The following is a 13,168-nucleotide window of genomic DNA, read 5'->3' on the forward strand; positions in this document are numbered from 1 at the left end:
GGATGAGTCACAAAGTTTCACAACTTTGATCGTCGGAAATGAACGTCAGATCGAAAAACTGAAAACTACGTGTTCAATATTTTTCACAAATCTATCAAATGATACCAAACACGACACCCCACGGACAGAGGTGGAGTGTAACTTTAAAATTTTAAATAGGAATTACGAGATAATTCGCGAAATGAATATGAGATCAAAAAACTGAAGAATATGTGTTCAATATTTTTTAAAAATCTATCAAATGACATCAAACGCGACCACCCACGGTGGTGGGGTGGGGGGTTACTTTAAAACATTAAAATAGGATTCTCCATTTTTTTTATTGCAGATTTGGATTTCTTAGGTAAAAATAAGTAACTTTTATTCGAGACATTTTTTCAAATTATGGATAGATGGCACTGTAATCGGAAAAAATTATTTTTGGAATTTAAAATAAGAACATGGAAAGTCTCCAGTAAAATGGAAAACTTGACTTCAGTTTTTTTGGTTTTCGGACTTAATTTTCACAATACAATAGGTCTCCATAACGCTCGAGTAACTGCAAATTTAGCACACCTGCCTCCCCTACTAATACGAACGTATTACATCTGGTAGAGTCATATAACTCCAAGACAAAAAAAGGTATAAAAATCTTACAATTAAGATAAAGGCGGAAGTGAGCGCTCTAAAAGTATATAGGCCTGGATCCCGCGTACTAAAAAAAAGTTGATTAATAGCAAGCTGAAAATTTGTTAATAGCTTAAGGGTGTCTAGTCGGACAAACTTTGATATATGGGAACACTGGAAGAGAGGAAGTTTTAATTGGGGAACAGGTTAAAAATTTGGAACGTCAGACTACGAAAACGTCCCATATATTTTGTCAGGCAGAACTTCCAATTGATTTGTTACCCTTTCATTAAACACTCACACATTTGCGAAAATCAGACTACTATTTATCACCAACTGGACATTTTATTTAATAAGTCATAAGTCCGACACGTAGAACATGTCAAAGGACAGAAATTATGCTTGGCAAAATATTGCCAAGATGATCAGCAAAATCGAAATATACAATATTTTGGGAATGGAGGAAAATGTATGAAACGGCATTCTAACGTTTTCTACACCAAAATTTGACCAAAACCTCGTTTTGAATCATAATAATTTGTTATAATGCCTTATAATGACATGTTTGAGTACCTCGTATTAACCTTCCGATGACCAACCTTTTTTTGTTACACGGATGACCAAGGGGGGGAAAATGACCCCAGGTCAAAAATGTCAAAAATGACAATTAAAAAAAAAATGAAGTTTTTTTTTATGGCATGGACTTTATGTCATTCAACCAGTCACAACATGAGTATTAGTGTCATGTGTAGTGTGTATGTTGAGTAAGTGTCTTGTTACTTTGCAAAGTCGACGTCATTAGCGTAAAACTATTTGGAATTACACATAAGAGACGGTATTTTACAGTCGGAAAAATGAAAGAATACCCATGAACGAACATATAAAACACGCTGTATTTTCCTGTCACCGTGTCACAAAGAAAATTGTCCAGTGGAAATACATGTAACAATAATTGTTACATGTACTTGCGCTGGCCAATTTTTTGTGTGACACGGTGACAGGAAAATACAGCGTGTTTTATATGTTCGTTCATGGGTATTCTTTCATTTTTCCTACTGTACTAAACATCAACATCAGAATATATTTTTTATTCGTAAAATATAGGGAATTTCTTTTATTTCAAAATTTGAGGATATCTAGAATGATATTAAGTCAAATAAAAAAATAATGATTTAAAAATTGAAAATACTTTTGAATTTATTAAAGAAAAACATACGCTGGGGTCACAATTTCCCCTGCTTGGTCAACCGAAGGTTAATACCTTATTTTTCGATTGATACTTTATGATAAAATATGCAAATTGAGAAAAAAAGAAGAAGACTGTTCGGGCTTAAATGTTTCAGCTCGAGCTTATTTTTACGTTCCTCAGAAGCTATACATCAAGTTTTAGAAAAATCAAAGATTCAAAATTTTTTTGATCCAAAATTGAGTGGTTTGGTTACTCAAAAACGTCTAATTTATTATATTTCAAATAAATTTAATTAAGGAAAATATTGTTTACTAAAGTTTATAATAAACTAATGAATTTTACCTATTTTTTGTAACATAAAATCAGGGCCTATTAAATAAAAACGTTGAAAAAATAATATTAACACTGTTTTATCCAAAAAAGGAGTCGTAAAATGACAAAGATGGCACTGTAGCGCCCCCTGGTGAGTACTTTTGGAACCAATAGATATCAAAAATAAATTCCTTGTCTCAAAATCTACTAAAATACACTTTTCCGTAAAAAAAAGTTTAAATATGTCCCCAGTGAACCGCAATGTACATCAGAAGTCATAAAATGACAAATTCTGATGTTCATAAAATTGCATTGTAGCGCCACCTGGTGAGTGTTTTTGGTACAAATAGATATCAAAAATGGATTCCTCGTCTCAAAAGCTACAAAAATACACTTTTCCGTAATAAAAAAAAGTTGGAATTTTGTCCACAATCAACCTCAATGTACATCAGAAGTCGTAAAATGACGAGTTCTGATGTACCTCAAAACTAAAATGAAAAATGTGGCCCCTCGAAATTCATCCGATACCTATGGTGTAATGTTTTTTTTTCACAGAATTCATTGTAGAATCAGAAACTGATTGTGACCCGATGACAAAAAAAATTACTCCGCTCTAATATATATATATATATATATATATATATATATATATATATATATATATATATATATATATATATACATATCAATCGGTTTTAAAACGTCTTGCGACGTTGCCCGATGCCTAATTTCCATGACAATCTATCATCCCATTGGCCCTCTCTAAGATCTCTTGCGCTCATCGCCTTCGTTACTCCCTCTCTCCAAGATTTCTTGGGTCTTCTTCTCTTTCTGCGGTTTGGTGGTACCCATTGCATAATTAGTTTAGGGAGCCTTGAGTTATCCATCCTCTGGACGTGTCCGTACCATATCAGCTGTTTTCTTTGTATGTCTGTTGTTAGAGAGCCGTCAACCCCCATTCGCTGTCTTATCTCATCATTACGTATTCTCTCTCTGCGTGACACTCCTACTGATCTTCTAAAAGCGTCCATTTCTACTGCCTCCAGTTTTCTTCTGTTGTTTTCGGTTATCCGCCAAGTTTCTGCTCCGTACAATAGACTGCTTTTAATAAAAGATTCGTAGATATTGTGTTTTCTTCTTTTTCCTATTTCATAAGTCCACAGTACGCTGTTTAGACAACCTATTGTTTTTCTGGATTGTGTTATTCTTCTCTTTATTTCTTCATCATCTTTGCCCGTTGTGTCAAAAACGATTCCTAGGTATGTGTAGTGGTCGCAGGGCATGATGATTTCATTATTTTCTAATGTGATGTTCGATAGTTCGGTACCTATTGGCAGGTATTTTGTTTTTTCTGTATTAATTTCTAGTCCCCACTTTCTATATTCTTCTTGTAATTTCCTTGCCATGTACTCTAGATCATCTTTATCGTTTGCTCTAACAACCTGGTCATAAGCAAACTGCAATGTATATAAGCAAATCTCTCCAAGGTCTACGCCCATGCCTCTGCATTTTCGTTTCCACTCTTTCAATGCTTTTGCAACATATATTTTAAACAAGGTCGGTGATACACAACACCCCTGACGTAGACCTTTATTAACCAGGAAGCTTTGCGATAATCTGTTTCCAGTTTTTATTTGTGATGTTGACCCTTCATACAAATTTTTTAAGGCATTTATTAAGGTGACACTAATATTCCTCTGTCGTAACACGTTCCAGAGTTTGTTTACAGGAACTGTATCGTACGCCTTCTGCAAGTCAATAAACATGAGGTGGGTTTCTTGATTTGTGCTTAATTTTTTTTTCTATTAGTTGTTTGAGGCAGAAGATATTATCAGTACAGCTTCTTCCTGTTCGAAAACCGGATTGTTCTTCTTCCTCTTGGTCTTTGTACTCCTTCCCAATGCGGTCTCTAATTATTCGTCCATACAAACGGCTGAATGTACTAGTGACTGATATCCCTCTATAGTTTTCACATTTAAGCTTATCTCCTTTCTTATGGATCGACGAAATATAAGCAATTTTTCACTCGTCGGGTACGGGAGAACCATTTATAAATTGATTTATGCACCAAGTGACGGTTTCAAACAATTTTTGTGATCCACATTTTATTAGTTCGGCTGGGATATCCCCTGGTCCTGGTGACCTACCGTTTTTCAGTTCTTTTATATCTTTTCTAATTTCTGTCACTTGTATTGTTATATCTTCTCCTTCAATAAACTTCGATAAAAAGTAAAAAATTTAAAACTTGAATACGCCCAACGAATGAAATTGAATGAAGTAAAAAACAGACGTACTTGCAATCATTTGGATGTTATCTCTCCATTGCATTCTGGAACGTCCGGGTGGTCTTTTGCCTGTAGGAATCTCCTCCCATACCACTGATGCCCGTCTTACAAGTCTCTCCTTATGAAGTATGTGCACGTGACCTGCCCATCTTAGTCGCTGTGATTTAATTTCTTGGACAATATCGGTGTCATTGTAGAGTGCTTTTAATTCGATGTTGGTTCTGATCATATACTGGTTTGTGTTAATGTCGTGGGGAAGTCCGAAAATGTTTCTGTCCGAAAAAGTATTTTTCGTTCAAAACGTCTGAGCTTTTCTTCGTTTGATTTGGTCATGGTCCACGTTTCGCATACATATGCTAGTACCTACAGGTCTGACGATGGATTTATAGACTTTGATCTTGGAACTTCTTGTAACATTTTTTGATTTTATAAGCTTATCCAGTGCGAATAGACAGCGAGTTGCTGATTGGATTCTGTCTTTTATTTCTTCAGTAACATCCTTGTCACCTGTGATTATGGCCCCCAGATACTTAAAACGTTGTACTCTTTCGAAATTGAAGGTGTTGACCGTCACATTTTGTCCTATCCTGTCTCTTGGTGTCGTTCTATTTATACACATATATTTCGTCTTCTCTTCATTAATCCTCAACCCTATTTCGCTTGTTGCTCCTTCCACCTTGTTGAAAATGGCTTTTGTGGATAGGATGGAGTCTCCAACGAGATCAATGTCATCTGCGTAAGCTAGTAATAACTTGGGACTTTAAACCGATAGTAATTCTGTTTTTATTTCGGCCGACCTCATGGCTATCTCTAATACAAGGTTAAAAAGTAGTGGAGATAACGCATCACCCTGTTTGAGTCCACTGTTGATTTCAAAGCTGTCAGACAGTTTATTATTTACACGTACTTTAGATATTCTACCCTCCATACAGACTTTAATCATCCGAATGAGTTTCTTTGGTATTGAGAACTCCGCCATGGCATTCCATACTTGGCTTCTTCTACGCTATCATATGCCTGTCGATAGTCGATGAAGAGATTGTATATGGGTCTGTTATACTCCCATCCATTTTCTAGAAGCTGTCTCAGCGTGAATAGTTGATCTATTGTGGATCTGTTTGCCCGAACGGTTTCGCTCTCTGCTCTCTACAATTTGCAAAGAATCATCAGGACAAATAAAAACCAGAGTTAGAACATTGTCTGGTTGTAAAAAGATGCTATAAGATCAAGCCAATATTTAAAGTATGTAATATATAAATCAACACCACAGACAAATACATATGTATGTACATACTGGGAAAAACAAACACTCTTATGTCCGCAAGCACATGTAAATGTATGTGGTCTATGATTGTGCAATGTAAACGTGTTGTATTTACATGCCGTTACAAGGAGTAATTTCTAAAGTCTCCAATAACATGATTTCCAAGCGTATAACTTTTTTTTGGGGATAGCTGCAGATCTAATTTTAATCTTGTGTATTTTATCAAACACTATATATTATTGTGTTTTCAATTTATCAATCAAAGGCAAAATAAAAATTAAATTAATTTTTTTTAAATAACGCGGGCACATAAATTTGATACACCCTGTATATGGATCTGTAAATATTTATTAGAATTTAGTTTGGATGTAAGTGGATTTCTATTTTAATGAGCATTCCGATGAACCATTAAAGACTTTTGTGAATAATTAAAGTGAAAAGGACGATGTATTTAGGTTTAAAATGGAAAAAGATTGTTTACTACGGGAACTATAGAATCCACATGTAGAGGTAATTATCATTTTCTAGAAAATGGTTTAAAAGAAAGTTTGGAATTTTAATATCTTTGTTTCACCCCGAGTAAATGTTAGAGAGTTCCCCGAAAGTAAATAGGATGGCCGGAATAATTTTGAAAGAATGACTGTTTGTTTGTCGAATGGAAAAGAGAAATGTTTCTGATTCTTGGCAATTTGGAAGGGGAAAAGTGGTTTGAATGTTGAGTGAGTTTGAAAAAGAAGTCATTATGTTATTGGCATCGCTGAGGAGCAGTTCGACGTTTTCGTGGATAGATAGTTAGCAAGTACCAGTGGTTGTTTGATAGTGGAGAATAGTGCTGAAAAGTGGAACGAGAGACAGATCAAATTGAGACGAAATACCTCTTTGATTCTGTATTATTGTGAGAAGGAGAGCAGAGAATTTTTGGAGTTTTGTTTGAATCGAGTACTGGTCAAAAGAGGCCTGGCTTGTTGGAGAATTGGTGCTGGTATGCTGATAGTTTTGAAGCTGGAGAACGGAGAGGGCTTTGATGAGTAGCCTTTAACATAGTCAACGAGGGAGAGCTGTTTTGGGTCACGAGAAGACATCAGAGTGAGTGAAGCAAAAGGTCAGTCAACTTATGTGAAAGATATTTTTATGTTCGGAAACTAAAATTTTGAGTAAAAAGCGTAGGAATTAAAATTCAAATATTTCAGAAAGTAAATAGGGAGTATAGCTAATCTTGCGAATACATAATTTGGTTTTGTTTATTTTGTTGTACCAAAGTCATCGGGAACAAAACGATAAATTGTTTTTTTTTTAACTAGAATAAATTTAAATGGTAGAAATTTCATTCGGACATCTGTGTCCACAGGTTTTAGATTTGATAGATTTTTAGAGTATCGATTTTGATAAATAAAAGAGAATTCTGTATGTTTATTTTATATTTTGCTTTATTTCTTTTCCCTATTTTATCCCGATTAGAATCAACTAAGAGATACTGAACCCACGAGAGAAGATAAGTATAACGTAAGATAATTTAGACATTTTCTTGATATTATAAAAAGGCACCCTGAGATTTTTTATTCATTTTTTTATGAATGATTTGCGACGATTAAATAATTAATCAAATAAATAATAATTAATATAAAATTAATAAGAAGCAGATCATAACAACATGGCGAGCCAACGTAGGACATTAAAGTATCTCTGGTTGTGAATTTGAAGGGAATAGGAAACGGAAAAACAGGTGAAGAAAAATTAATTTGCCCGTCGGAAAAAGTTGATATATTTAAAGTTTATGAAATATTTGTTTGGAGTTAATTTTTTATCTAGGTACAGTTTTTACATATTTATTTTATGTTTGATTGATTTGAATTTTGAAATATTTAAAAATTTGTGGGATAAATTGATTATATTTAGGGAGAGAAAAATTTTCGTCTCGACAGCATACAAGGTATTTTCGAATTTCATATTAGGCGGGGATAAAATTTAAATTCATGTCGATAACAACCAGAAGCAAAAGCAAAGAAAACAAAAAACAAGAAGAACATTTGGAACAAGAAGAACACATAGAACAAGAAGACATTTTCGAAACAACAATCATGGCATCAGAACAACAGGAATTATCAGGAATAGATAAAGTAATACAACTGATGCAACTCCAGTTACAAAAATGGGATGAAATATTAAATAAAAGGGATAAAAATCAGGAAGAAACATCAAAGAAGATGGATAAAATGGATAAAATGCAAGAAAATCAGGAAGAAACAAAACGAGCAATGAAGGAAACACAACAAAAAATGGATAACAATCAACAGGAAACAAAACAAGCAAAATAAAAAGAACAGGACATTCTGGAAATAAACAAGGAACATGAGAAACGGAAAAAGGATAATTTTGACAAAAAACAAACGGTGGAAATGAATTTGGCAATGAAGCAAGGACAGAGAAGAAAGAGGAGAAAGCAACAGAAGATAAATAAAGACAATGAAGCCTGGGATTCCTCGAAAAAAGAGATGAGCCCAGAAGAAGAAAAAGAAGAAGAAGAAGAAAAAAGATTAACAAAAGAAAATGAAGCTTGGGATTCCTCAAAAGAAGAGATGAGCCCAGAAAAAGAAAAAGAAGAAAAAAGATTGATACAAGAAAATGAAGCTTGGGTTTCATCAAAAGAAGAGATGAGCCCAGAAGAAGAAGAGATCAGAATAGAAAAAGAAGGCGAAAGAGATACCTTTGAAACTGTGTTATTTGAAGAAGAAGTAAACAGGGGAGAAGCCAGAATTGAAAAAAGTGGTATTTGCACAGCAGTCGCGCTGAGATATTATTTTATTTACGAAAAGGTAGGCGGAGGAGAACCTGAACTTCGTTTTGTGCAACATCCCTTAATCGAACTAGAAGTTGATATTCCAAAAGAGGACAAAGAGGAAGAACTAACTCCAGAAACCGTGGACTATGAAGACGATGTAGAATATTTGAGAAGTTTAGACCCTAAAGAATGGAAGTCACAAGATCATTACAAAGTCCTAGGTATCCCAAATATAAGATACAAAGCAACAGATGACATTATCAAAACTGCCTACAGGAAGAAAGTCTTAAAGCAACATCCTGACAAACGTAAAGCGCTAGGGGAAGAAATCAAAACAGATGATGACTATTTTACCTGTATAACAATGGTTTATGAAACTCTAGGAAATATAAATAGGAGAAGAGCGTACGATTCTGTTGATCCACAATTCGACAATGATCTACCTTGTACTAGTGATATAAAAAAAGACTTTTATAAAACGTTTACGTATTATTTTGACTTAAACTCCCGATGGTCTGAAAAACACGGGTGCCCAAATTAGGAACTGAAAATTCGACAAAGGAAGAGGTGGAACACCTTTATTCGTTTTGGTATGATTTTAAATCATGGAGGGAATATTCCTATGAAGACGAAGAGGATAAAGATAAATGTCAAGATCGTGATGAGAGAAGGTATGTGGATAAGTTGAACAAAGCTGAGAGATTAAGAAAGAAAAAAGAAGAAATAAAATTGATATGTGGAGAATAAAAGGGAAGGAACTGCGTGTAATATTGAGGGAATGTGAAAATTTAATAAATGAAGAAAACAGAGTAGCCAAAAAGTATGAAAATTCATTTGAGACTAAAGACTTAGGAGATTTTCGATCGAAAACTTACCATATCCCATCTAAGTACAGACACTGGGAAAAAGAAAGCAATTGTTTTTCAGGTGGGACTAAATATTTTGACACAATAGAAAAGTGTTGTTGTCGAGAGAAAATCAATTTTTTTTGCACTTATTAATACTGATTTTATCTCAAAACAAGGCGGGGATGTTATTGCGTTTTCAATTTATCAATCAAAGGCAAAATAAAAATTAAATTAAATTTTTTTTTAAATAACGCGGGCACATACATTTGATACACCCTGTATATGGATCTGTAAATATTTATTAGAATTTAGTTTGGATGTAAGTGGATTTCTATTTTAATGAGCTTTCCGATGAACCATTAAAGACTTTTGTGAATAATTAAAGTGAAAAGGACGATGTATTTAGGTTTAAAATGGAAAAAGATTGTTTACTACGGGAACTATAGAATCCACAGGTAGAGGTAATTATCATTTTCTAGAAAAATGGTTTAAAAGAAAATTTGGAATTTTAATATCTTTGTTTCACCCCGAGTAAATGTTAGAGAGTTCCTCGAAAGTAATTAGGATGGCCGGAATAATTTTGAAAGAATGACTGTTTGTTTGTCGAATGGAAAAGAGAAATGTTTCTGATTCTTGGCAATTTGGAAGGGGAAAAGTGGTTTGAATGTTGAGTGAGTTTGAAAAAGAAGTCATTATGTTATTGGCATCGCTGAGGAGCAGTTCGACGTTTTCGTGGATAGATAGTTAGCAAGTACCAGTGGTTATTTGATAGTGGAGAATAGTGCTGAAAAGTGGAACGAGAGACAGATCAAATTGAGACGAAATACCTCTTTGCTTCTGTATTATTGTGAGAAGGAGAGCAGAGAATTTTTGGAGTTTTGTTTGAATCGAGTACTGGTCAAAAGAGGCCTGGCTTGTTGGAGAATTGGTGCTGGTATGCTGATAGTTTTGAAGCTGGAGAACGGAGAGGGCTTTGATGAGTAGCCTTTAACATAGTCAACGACGGAGAGCTGTTTTGGGTCACGAGAAGACATCAGAGTGAGTGAAGCAAAAGGTCAGTCAACTTATGTGAAAAATATTTTTATGTTCGGAAACTAAAATTTTGAGTAAGAAGCGTAGGAATTAAAATTCCAATATTTCAGAAAGTAAATAGGGAGTATAGCTAATCTTGCGAATACATAATTTGGTTTTGTTTATTTTGTTGTACCAAAGTCATCGGGAACAAACCGATAAATTGTTTTTTTTTTAACTAGAATAAATTTAAATGGTAGAAATTTCATTCGGACATCTGTGTCCACAGGTTTTAGATTTGATAGATTTTTAGAGTATCGATTTTGATAAATAAAAGACAATTCTGTATGTTTATTTTATATTTTGCTTTATTTCTTTTCCCTATTTTATCCCGATTAGGATCAACTAAGAGATACTGAATCCACGAGAGAAGATAAGTATAACGTAAGATAATTTAGACATTTTCTTGATATTATAAAAAGGCACCCTGAGATTTTTTATTCATTTTTTTATGTATGATTTGCGACAATTAAATAATTAATCAAGTAAATAATAATTAATATAAAATTAATAAGAAGCAGATCATAACAATATTTATAATTTTTTTTCAGATTTTTCCGGAACGCTGGTCACCTTCAAAAATCGAAAAAACTGTTTTTTAAGGGGGTTTTGGGTAGTTTGAATATTTCTCCCATCTTTAAATATTCTAAAGGAATCAGTTACTTAAATTTACATATAACCTATAAAAAAGAAATTGATTTGATGTATTATGAAGTCTATAAAAAGGGAAATCCCTAAAAAAAACCCCTAAAAAACAGTTTTTCGGATTTTAGAAGGTGGCGAGCATTACGGAAAAATCTGAAAAAAATTAGAAATATAGTGTTTGACAAAATACACAAGATTAAGCAAAAATTAGACCTGCAGCTATCTGCTGGTATATTTTTTTTTGAGGTTATGTACACCCAACCTACGGGTCTATAAAAAATAAATGTTTTATAAAAGCCTCAACTATGCGTGTGAATTTTTTGAAATTTTAAAAAAATTGTATCTTACATACAATTGTATCTAATACAATTGTATTCGTTGTATCCCACAAAAAAAAATAAAAACGAAAATGAAGCTACAGCGGCTGTAGTCTATATGGGCAAGTTATTGAGGGTAGAGATAAATGTGGCCAATGACTGCCAACAAATCTGTGTTTGATATTTTTTTGTAAAATGTAATAAAAAGTGATGTCATAATATGTTTAATTTTAATATGTAACGGTTTTAATATTTTATTTATATTTAATAAAAGATTTCTATTTATTTATGTGTTAATAATTTATTGTAAGACTCAAGACTGACAACGTTTGGGTCAAAATAGTTAATAACTCAAATTGATGGTACATAACTCTGGTTATGCAATTGTAACCAAAATTTTAAACTCATTGCTTCTAGATGTTCTTATAGTCCGATCAGGGAACGCAAAATTTTAGGAAAACCTTCAAAAAATAAAGGAAGGAGAAGGATGAAAATTTGGGAATAGGTGGTTAAAATTGTCTATTATTATATAAGAAAAAGTTTACAATTCTACATCCCCTCCATTTTACAAAAATTGGAAAATACAGGCTGAAAAGATTTTTCTCGGGGGTGAAAAAATATACGTTCAAAATAAGTCCGGAATTGGATAAAATGACTAATTCTAAGTAACTTTTGTTCTATAGAGTTTTCTTTAATAAGTCAATACTTTTCGAGTTATTTGCGAGTGAATGTGTTCTCATTTTTAACCAAAAAAGAATATTTTTGGGCGATTTTTCGGAGATATGTAACTCAAAAAGTAAGTATTTTAGCGAGAAAAATATTCTTAGTAAAAATATAGCTTATAAAAAATTGAAAAAAATGGTGTATGCGTGTGGTCTGCAAACCCAGTAGAAGCAGAGTTGCAGCTAATGAAATGTAGGTTCTTCTTCGTCCAATTCCAAATCGAATATTTCAATGTGAAATAACCAAAAAACGGAGCACTTTTCAGTGAAAATTCATTACAACTTTTTTTAAAGTGTTTAAGAAAAGGTTTATTTTTGTTTTTTAAAAAAACTTCTAACATTAAAAGTAAGTGAGTTACGCTCAAAATATTGTTGGTACATTTAATTTTTTGGTAAAAGAATGGCGAAAATCACCCCTTAATTAGCTTCTCAAATAAAATTAATCGTTACACAAGTTACTTTACTTATGTATTGTTTATATTATCTATAAGTTTCATTGGTTCAAAGTGCTCAGTTTTGAAAAAAATTGGTTTAAAATAAAACATTTTTTTTTAATTTTGAAAAAATCGTAATTTGTTATGGAATTAACTTAAAAACAATTAGGAATACCAAAAATCTCAAATAGTAATAAAATGTACGTTTTGCTTTTCTGAATAATTTTGATTTTTTGTTTTCTTATTAGACAAAAATTGGTTATGCTATGGCTGTTCAAAATATGCCTAAACTCGTGATTAGTTACTCGTTCAAGCCATTTTAACTAAAGCTTTTTCAAAACGAAGCACTTTGAACCGATGAAACTTACAGATCATATAAATAATACATAGACAAAGTAACTTGTGAAGTGGTAATGTTAAAATGTATATGTGATGCTAATTAAGGGGTTTTTTTCGCGATTTTTTTACCAAAAAATAAAAGGGACCAATAATGTTTTGAGCGTAATTCACTTACTTTTAATATTACAAGTTTTAAAAAAAAACAAAAATAAACATTTTTTTAAACAATTTAAAAAAGTTAAAATGAATTTTTTTCTAAAAGTGCTCCGTTTTTGGGTTATTTCACATTGAAATATTCGATTTGGAATTTGACGAAGAAGAACCTACTTTTCATTAGCTGCAACTCTGCTTCTACTG

General features: G+C 32.8%; 1 pseudogene; it reads left to right on the forward strand.

Annotated features, from left to right (window-relative positions):
* Window positions 1–8,115: 8,115 nt before the first annotated feature.
* Window positions 8,116–9,413, forward strand: LOC126893247 (dnaJ homolog subfamily C member 2-like; annotated as a pseudogene).
* The last annotated feature ends 3,755 nt before the right edge of the window (window positions 9,414–13,168 follow it).

This window comes from Diabrotica virgifera, chromosome 10 (assembly GCF_917563875.1).
Source record: "Diabrotica virgifera virgifera chromosome 10, PGI_DIABVI_V3a".
NCBI classification, from domain to species: domain Eukaryota; kingdom Metazoa; phylum Arthropoda; class Insecta; order Coleoptera; family Chrysomelidae; genus Diabrotica; species Diabrotica virgifera.